Source organism: Tachypleus tridentatus, chromosome 4, assembly GCF_004210375.1.
Source record: "Tachypleus tridentatus isolate NWPU-2018 chromosome 4, ASM421037v1, whole genome shotgun sequence".
Lineage (NCBI taxonomy): Eukaryota > Metazoa > Arthropoda > Merostomata > Xiphosura > Limulidae > Tachypleus > Tachypleus tridentatus.
In genome coordinates, this window is record NC_134828.1 from 80,629,623 (window position 1) to 80,640,140 (window position 10,518).

Sequence of the window (10,518 nt, forward strand, 5' to 3'; positions counted from 1 at the left end):
TAATATAAAAGGTACTACAGTATTCTGGCCGATAAAGAAAACAATTTCTTCACTCACGCACATTTTACCCCGCCTCCATTTTACACCCTTCCTAAAATTTAGAAGAATAGCATTCCTTAAAGACCTATGACACAAGACGTTGCTAAATTTTTAATTAAGAAATTAAATCCTTTACTTGAAACTAACCTCTATTCTCTTAAAAATTCTCTAGACTTTGTAAATAAATTCAAAAAGTTCAAACTATGCAAAGAAGGTGTCTTATCATCTTTCGATATAAAATCACAATTTACCTCAATTCTCTAGAATAACTCTTACATCATCTAAGGGGAAAACTAAAAGACAATCCTGTAACAGGCCACTTTATCAAACTCACAAAATATAGCCTAAACATCATTTACAGAAGTATTATTTATTTATAAAGCCTAGAGAGTTTTTGAAAAGAGTGGGGTTAATTTCAAGTAGGTTTAATCTCTTAAACACGGGTCACGAAATAGTTTGGGATCAAATTCTTCTCCTACACTAACTCAAAACTAAATAAAAGGGGCTATTAAGAAATCATCAAAGCAAACGATCTCTTACTAAAACATAATAATGGCCCATAGAAACATCAGTCTCACTTGGCAAAGTCTATTTACCACTGATACACTTAATTGACTTTACCTTTACCTCTAGGCCTGCCACCTGCTGAAGTAATTTCTATCACATTTAAATCTTGTGTCTTTTGTCTTTGTAAATGTGTTTGTGTGTGTGTTTTCTTATAGCATGACCACATTGGTCTATCTGCTGATTCCACCGAATGGAATCGAAAACCTCATTTTAGTATTGTAAATCCATAGACTAACCGCTGTACCAGCGGGGGGACATTGTAAGTATATACAAACCATATATTGCTTAATACAGATACTACTTAAAGAAGACAGACCAATATTCTGTCGAAACAGATAGTATGCTCTACCGTCAATAAAACTCTTTCTAATGCTTATAAATTGTTGTTTGCCTACCTATTATTATATTCGCACATTGTGCTTCCTTACTCAAATACCTATTATCTTGTTGTTTATTTTTATAATTATGTGTGCATAGTTATCCGACTCCTGTTAATTCTTTTAAACTTTCATCGGTGTGATTTGAAGTTTTAACATTATGTGACGATCCCCTAATATTGTCAATCATATAACAAAAATTGCTCATTAAAAAAAAAGTTAAAAGTTGGTTAAATAATTCATATATCTGGTCAAACAAAGTTCCAAAATGACAAACAAAGACAATCAGTACCACAGTAAAATGTTCAAAATTATTTATTTCAGAAGCTTTAAGCTTCCACTCATTCAATAAAGATAAATCTTCTATTTCTTTTGATTGCAAATTGTCTAACAATATATGAAAGAAAGATTTTTTTACTTTTTTTGGTGAAGTTTTACGTGGAGGACCGTGTGAAAAACAATCGTCCATGTCAAGTAAAATATATTTTGTTAGTTTATTTGAACGCATTGTTTGTTTCAAGTGGTTCTGTAATCAATCAGATGTACGTTTATAGACTTACATTACTGAAATCCAGGGTTCAGTTCTCCGTGAGGGACAAATAGCCCAATGATTAACTGTTCTAAAGCACAACAACATCGTTTTAGATAACTTCTTTGATGTACTACAAGTCAGAATATCTGAAATATGATAAATGCAGAGAGTAAATATGTTTTCATCTCTTTTTTTGTCTGTATGCCATGCAATACACCTTATTCTGTACAATACATACAGTCATGTGAAAAAGTTAGGACACCCTATGAAAGCCTGTGTATTTTTGTAACATATTTGGATATATAGATATTTAATCTCAATTTCAACAATACTGAGAGATTATAGCAATATAACTAAACAATTAAAACTGAAGAAAAGACTTTTCAAGATCTTCTGTAAATGTAATTCTACAAAAATGCATATTCTAACTGAGGAAAAAGTTGGGACACCCCCACATTTATTCCAACTTAATTATTTTTACGAGGACAATAAATACCTTCTTAGATAAGAAGTGAGATTGAAATTAGTGTACGGCCAACTGAGAAAAGACAGCGTTAGCTTAGGCTAGGCGTAACAAAATCAAGTTAGAATTAATTTGCTCATCATGGACCTGGACCATTAATAAAATAATCAATTCTAGACCAGATAGAAGACCAAGTACAGTTTGTCAGTTTGTAAGACTCTTGCATATAAACCAGCATTTGTAATAACTATTTCTAATAACTATTATTATAAATTGTGTTGCTCCTTGTGTAAAGAAAGGAAATTGTATCAATCTTGTTGGCAAATATCATAAATCTGGCTCATATCGAAATTCAAATAACTTCTAAATTCAAACTAAAATTTTAGACCATTTCAAATCCTAATACGTAACAACCTAAGTAAATCAAACGTTAGATACTTACGTGCCCAAATGAAACAAATGACGAGTAATATAACATTTAGTTATTAACAGACTTATACACCTTTGTTTTTATTTTATTTTTAGAATTTGGTTAGTATTTTCATTAATTTTCAACTAGCATACGGTGATGTTATTTCCGCTACTAGTGGTATATTTGGTAATCATTCGTCCCAAATAATTTAGAACTATAAGCCTCTAGTAACGCAAACTAAAACTATATTTATATCCCTTGGTGACAAATATTTGTAAGTATCCGCCCAACTCGTGCTACTTTGTGAAACTATGGATCACATGACATTTCTGTCTTAAAGAATATCCTGACTGACCTCCCACACACACACTTTGATGAAGGCCGTGTCTGTTAACTACTTCAATTTCAACTGTACATTTTGAAACGTGATGCATTACTTAGCATGCGTAGCCTAGTTCTCCAATTTTTATTAAAACATACTAGTTTCGATACATTACATGAGTTGTCATTTATTGAATTCAATAGTTTAAGACTCAGTTAACTAAAGTGGCGCCTAACATGCAGGATGTTGACATGACGATTTCTTTTATCACAAATTCAGTGATTCGAAGCTTCAGAATAAGAGTATTCGATGTTACATGTAGTTTAGTTTCTAAATAATCTGCCTAAAGAAGGTCTCGAGTTTAATTAGTTATTTTGTTTTCAGTTTGCATTTATTATATGAAAATAGGCCAGGCGTGGCCCAGTAGTTAGGTTGAATCCAAGGGTTCATTGTTCCTGCCATGTTGTTGCAAATAATGCGCTTGGAATCATGGGTGCACTATAAGATTAAGCGTCATATCTTCTACCACAAAAAAAGTAGTCTAGAAATTGGCAGTGAGTGCTATTCAGTAGGGCCTGGCATGGCCAAGCGCGTATGACTCGTAATCCGAGGGTCGCGGGTTCGCGCCCGCGTCGCGCCAAACATGCTCGCCCTCCCAGCCGTGGGGACGTTATAATGTGACGGTCAATCCCACTATTCGTTGGTAAAAAATAACTCAAGAGTCGGCGGTGGATGGTGATGACTAGCTGCCTTCCCTCTAGTCTTACACTGCTAAATTAGGGACGGCTAGCACAGATAGCCCTCGAGTAGCTTTGTGCGAAATTCCAAAACAAACAAACAAACAAGCTATTCAGTAACTGCCTTCTGTTAGTCTAATAACTAAAAATTATAAACGTCTGTGTGGGGACAGCCCTTTCTATGCTATATTGTTAAAAAAGTATGCAGTATTAACATGGCCAGGGAGGAAACATATATAGGTGTAATTTATTTTCTCAAAAAGCGGCAAGTGGAAATTATGACAAAAAAAAGTATTGTATTTTGCATAAAACCAAAATATTACATTTTGATTTTCATATATATGCTGCATATTTCACAAAGTCAGGTGGGTCAAGGAATTCGACTCGTAATTCGAGGGTCGCGGGTTCGAATCCCTGTCGCACCAAATATGCTTGCTCTTCCAGTCGTGGGAGCGTTATAATGTGACGGTCAATCCCACTATTCGTTGGTAAAAAGAGTAGCCCAAGAGTTGGCGTTGGGTGATGATGACTAGCTGTCTTCCCTCTAGTCTTACACTGCTAAATTAGGAACGGCTAGCGCAGATAGCCCCTGAGTAGCTTTGCGCGAAATTTAAAAAACAATACAAACAAATACAAACTTTGATAACACTTCTTAAACCGCTAAGAGTTTCAGTAATTATTCTGTCACCTCCACCCCACTTCTTGATATCAGCCTATATACAGGGCGTCCGAAAAGTGTGGAATCATAGGTGAGTTGTAGCTTTTCTTAATTTCAGATATGTCATTGACCCTGGCACGGGCCCGGCTTGGCTTGATGGTTAAGGTATTTGACTCGTAATCTGAAAGTCGTTGGTTTGAATTCCCGTCGCACCAAACATGGTCGCACTCTCAGCCGTGTGGGCGTTATAATGTAAGAATCAATCCCACTATTCTTTGACAAAAGAGTAGCCTAAGAGTTGGTGGTGGGTGGTGATGACTAGCTGCCTTCCCGCTAGCCTTACACTACTAAATTAGGGGCGGCTAGTGCAGTTAGCCCTCGAGTAGCTTTGCGCGAAATTAAAAAAAAAACAACAAACAAACTATGGCGCTCTTAAAATATGAGAAAGTCGAGTTAATCCTGCTGTGTGACAGAGAAAGTTCCTGCCAAATTTAAAGCGCGCCATCTAGAGACAGAGAGAAATATCACTCACGATGCTCTTTGGAAGTTGATAGTTGCATTTAAGGATATTGGCAGCGTGGACTACTGACACGAATACGTTTCTCAGCGCTAGAAAAGAATGAAAACAGCATCTCCAAAATTGTTTCGAAGTACAAGGACAGAATGTGGAGCACGCTGAGGTTCCTGTGGTTCCAGTTTTTTCGGACAAAATATACCTTGCATAAGTTTTATGGTGTCTAATATAAACTAGGTAGAACTGAAAGATCAGTTCATTTGTTATTGCTATGGCAGGAAAGACGTGGTCTTTTAAAAAGATGAATGTCTCTACACAGTTTACGCGATGAATGAGTACACTAAACTAATTTTATTTTATTGTATTTATTAAATAAAACTTCTTGATCTATTCAAAACTGTTGTTTACTAAATGCGATGTTTCGTATAAAGCTGTGGCAGGTAGGCTGTGAAACTAAATGTATACTTAAACACGAAACGTTCAATAGTTTCAAGAGTTTCATTACATTATCTTTATTATATAAACTTCAAGACAACTTTGCTTAGCTTAAAGATTTGTGCTAATTATTTCCTAATAAGATATCCTAGAGTTCAAAATCATCCTCAACTCTCGATACAGTGTTTTAACAATGTGAACTGGAAGACTTACATATATCGCAAATTTTCTTTTTGTGGAGATTTCATCAGAATCTGTAACAAATGTCTGTTCTGTGGAGATCACAGTAGAATGTACAGATTTCAGCAAAATGTATATAACAAGTGCTTTTCCTTTTACATATCTCAGCATAGCTTATGACAACTGTTTTTTTTTTTGTGTGTTTTTTATAGAAATCTTATGAGAAGTTGAAAGCAATATATGTCCGTTTTGTAAAGATCTTTACATAACGTTAAATAAGTATTGGTTTTAAAGTAAACATTGAAGAACCGATGAAGATAAACACGTGTACGTTTCGTAGAGATTTCTGTAGAACATATAACAATTATTACTTTCAGAGAATGTCCCACGATTTATACCAGTTTCATTTTCAACTACAAAGATTTTTACATTCATTACACTAGAAAGATATCAGTTGTGAAAGAAGTTCCTTCTGCTTATAATATAAACTTTTGTTTATGAAATGTTTTGAATTCTTATCATATTTCTCTTTAACAACATTCACGTAATGTATCATAAAAAACATTACTATAATGTTCCTTAACAGAGTATTAACACCTTAATAATTTAATGTTTATTTAGTACAGTAATTTCATTATAGTTATTGTTCTGATAAAGAACTCAGCCACACCTTTACATATTTGTATTATAGTAATCGACTCTGCTTGTTAAAAGTTTTTAAAGAATTTATAAAGTCGACTTAATGCAGGGCTGGGTGATGTTTAGTAGTTAACATTCTGGACTGTAGATTCAAGAGTCCAAGATTCGTGTCTCGTAGCCACACACACACTCAAAACACTGTGCTCCGCACCTTGGGGTTGTGAGTGTTTTATAATAGTGATGGTCAAATCCTACTATTCGATTAGAGTAGTCCAATGGGTGGTGGTAAGTGCTGGTAACTAGTTTTCATTTCTGTAACTTATAACGTTAAAATTAGGAAATTAGCGTAATTAGTTTTTGTGACTTTACGCATGATAAGATTATGTAATAACCAGTACTACAGAAAATTAACTGAAGAAATGATATCGTATTGTGGTGGTAAATATGTAGTTGAAAATAACATGAAGTAATTTCTGTCTAGTAGGCTAATGTTTATTAATGCTGGTCGTTTTTAACATTTTAAATTTTCAAATTTATTCATCACAAGTAACTTTGTTTCTAGTGTCTTTCATCATAGTCCCTCAAGCGCCATAGCGGTATGTCTTCGGATTTACAGCGCTAAAACTCTAGTTTCGATACCCGTGGTGAACAGTGCACAGATAGTCCGTTGTGTAGATTTGAGTTCAACATCAAAAACAAACATTATACAGTTGCTCCGCTTCACTATGAGATTTGCGGTACTGCCGCTAGGGTGAGTATTCGTCATTCTTTCTGTCCAATGACCCAACAGATATAAAAATATCTTACTGACACTTAACATTGTTTTATCTGCTTGGTGTAAAAAGAGCTATAATCTATATCTCAAATCCAATCTTAAAGTGACAATGTTGTCTGGTTTGTATTATGTAAGTTCGACTGAAATCGACGTTTTCCCTTACTACTGACGATGTTTACTTGTTCGTTTCCGTGCCCTGTATTTAGTTTTCGCAATACCGAGGTTAAGCGTGCATCTTAAGAACGAAATCCTTGGTCTCATACTGTTTTACAATTACTTCCTCCACTGTTGACTGTGTTGTCTTTGATGGCCTTGATTATACAGCACTGCCCAACACCACAGTTTCCATAGTAACAAGTTATTGTGAAGGGTGGCCGTATCAATCTCAGACCAGCCAACCTAACAAACTTTTTTACACACTCTCAAATATAAGTGGACGTCAGCTTTTATACTAGTCAATGTGTGGGTTGGGAATTTTCATCAGATTCATATATATTTATAAACATTTTAAAGATACCAAAAGATACGTTCAGCTTAAACACAGCAGATTTTTTTTTAGATCAGGAAGTTTTTTTGTTTTTTTTTTAATAATATATATATATTCACTTTGTAGATTAGGTATCCCCGGGTGTACTCTATAAGCTCATTACTGTCTTCAACGATCAACTGTAGTAATTTTGTTGTTGTTTTGAATTAAGCACAAAGCTACACCATGGGCTACCTGTGCTCTGCCCACCACGGGAATTAAAACCCGCAGACATACCACTGAACCACTGGGAGGCAGTAGTTTTGGAACCTCCACGGAGAACATCGAGAACATTTTTCTTCGAAACTCCGTATCCTTTGGCTTTATACCATTTTAAAACTTGGCTTTACGAATACTCTTCCTCCAGTACCGTTCGCGGCTGTATTACAATGTTATAGTTGTCAATTATGAATTATAAATATGTAAATATTACACGTGTTAAATGTGACTCTACAGCCCTCACATGTAACAATTAACCACTGTATTTTGCTTTAGTTTAAGCTTGTGCCAACATGTTATTCTTAATTTTGGCTTATTCCAAAAAGAAGGCAAACTTTTGGTGACCTATTTCTTTCCACAATACTGTGGACCGTTCATATACTTAAGTTTTAACTTCTAAAGCTGTTTTTGTTAACACGTGATGTTAATTTCAAACTTATATACAGCTTTTACTCTAAAGGGAAGGTTTATGTACATTTGGATGGTACTGTATTTAGTTAAACTTGTGTGTAGGAGTGACGTTTTTAAAATTACTGAAAGTATTTAGATCATTTGTAGGGAAATACGCAAATATGCATACGTACACCCCCTCCACTCCTATACGTGATTCTATAAACCTGTTTTACAATGTAATATGTACTGATTGTTATATGGTTCTATAAGTTTAGTACAGAGGTTATTCTGGTAGTTTATACTGCTTTTAAAATTAGTTGATTAAATACTAGCATAAATTCATTCCTGTTTGGTTCTGTTATAAGATTTATCCTGTACTTAGCTTCGAGTCGTGTAGAATATCAGTAATGTCAAAACAAAACTTGTTTCAATACGTGAAAATAATTTTGTTTCAGTGTTAGGCTTATCCCGTAATAAGTTTGTTTCAGTGTTAGGCTTATTCCGTAATAAGTTTGTTTCAGTATTAGGCTTATTCCGTAATAAGTTTGTTTCAGTGTTAAGCTTATCCCGTGGTGAGTTATTAACTTGCGAAGCGCAAGTATGTTCCTCATTTTTCCAATACTAAGCCCTTCCTAAATTTAGTTTCAGGTTTATATGAACATGTTTATCACAATGTTGGTCTTAACCTGCATTTAGTTTAGTTTTAACTTGCACATGTAAACATGTGTATATCATAGACTGATTGATCTTAGTATTTTAAACTTTTGAAAATATGTTTTTATCACTGTTCAAAAGTGAATTATATATTTCTTGTTAACTCTGAGATTTCTCTATTGATTTTATGACGATGGTTGAGAAGAGAACAAAAATATAAAAACAACATACAAGCTCTGACCTGTTGTCTATCAAATGCCAAAGAATCTATAGGGATAAATCAACATTAAATTTCCATAGTTACTAAAATATATACCAATGGTTAGCATGTCTTTTTTTATTAGCAGATTAAAATATATAGTGACGTAAAAACTAATCAGTACTCTAATTTAAAATGCAAAACAGATAAAATGGATAGAAAAAATGCATAATGTAAAACAATGTACAGCGGTAAGTCTACGGATTTACAACGCTAAAATCAGGGGTTCGATTCCTCTCGGTGGACTCAGCAGATAGCCTAATGTAGCTTTCCTATAAGAAAAACAAACACACACGCCCACTGTTAATGCGGTATCATTAGGTGTTCAGCACAACTGTACACGACACTCAGTTGGTGGCGCAAACCACATTACCTTCAGATAGCATAAGAATGGACCTACTCCCCGAGTTTTATTTATTAAAGATTTATATTCCTTTATTGAAATAGCTTCTTTTATTTTACGTTTATTAATATTAGATTCTCGACAAATAAGTATGACATTTTAAATTTTACTACAATACTATATTCGTTCTTAAATTTCTACTGATCTCCCCTATACTATAAACTACTTTCTCAATAGTATTTGGTTTAATTCTATTTTTAAAGACTCGTTTTTTTCCCTGGTTAATAAAATAATATCCTACATCTGGAAGTTTGTACAACCTTTCTATATCTTTGCAAAGTGTATGGGATATCTTCAACATTTATAACTGTGACTAATCAATAGAGTTATAATAGGAACCCTTATAACTACCAAAAATGCTAATTTCGGGTACCTACAGTGTAATGGCTATTCTCTAATTCTCCAGCTGCATATTGTACAATTGTTGTTCTCCAACATTTCAGGTTTATTTACTACAATTATTGTTTCCTATTCTTCATGTGCATATTGTACTGCTATTCTTCAATTGTGCAGGTGAATTATGTACAAATATTTCTTTCCTGAATGAGCTGATTGGATGCGATTTCTTGTCTTTGATATTTCTTCAAGAAGTGATGCGAATTCTTTGGAAATTCTTAAGAGCCAAGTATTGTTTCTGTTCGACTGCAAAGTCAACGAAAAACAGCTCAAACAACAAGTTTAACAAGCTATTGTGTGTAAGAAGCAAGGTATAAAGTGGACTGATAATTTTATCTAAAATAGTGACTAAGGTGACACGTTTCATTTTAGCAAGAACTATTTTCCAAAAATGCTGATTTATTCGCTTTATTTACAGAGACAATATGAATTTATTTTCTCTTAATATATTTAACAGTCACGTTTGTTGATTTATAAAAAAAAACCGTATGACAAATTCTTGATGTGCACAAGTTTGTTGTAAATAAAAACGAATACCTGAGAAAGTCCATGCTTAGAAAATATGAGATTAATAGAAAAAGATGTTTTTAAGAAATAAGAAATTACTAAAAACCAAAAGACAAGAAAACAGATAAATCTTCAAGGGTGTTATTATAGTATTATTGCTCTTCAAAGTTATATAGATTCACATAATTTTTTCGTGTCCTTCCGTGAATCCAACAGTTTTGCATCTTTAGATGGAATTTCAGGTCAAGCTCATTTGTTGGAGACTTTAATAATGTAAAATAAGTTTTGCTTGGCAATAAATATAATGGCATTCAACTCGAGAGATCAACATTTATATTGTAAAAAAAACAAAACACCTATAAACAACAGCTATGAATCATGAGTTTCATGGACATATATGCTTTTTTCTTGCATTTGTAAATATTTTCAATAATCATTACATATTTGCTTTTGGTTTGTGTATCTTAGTTGATTACATACAATGATTAGTTTATTTTGGAAATCTACAGCC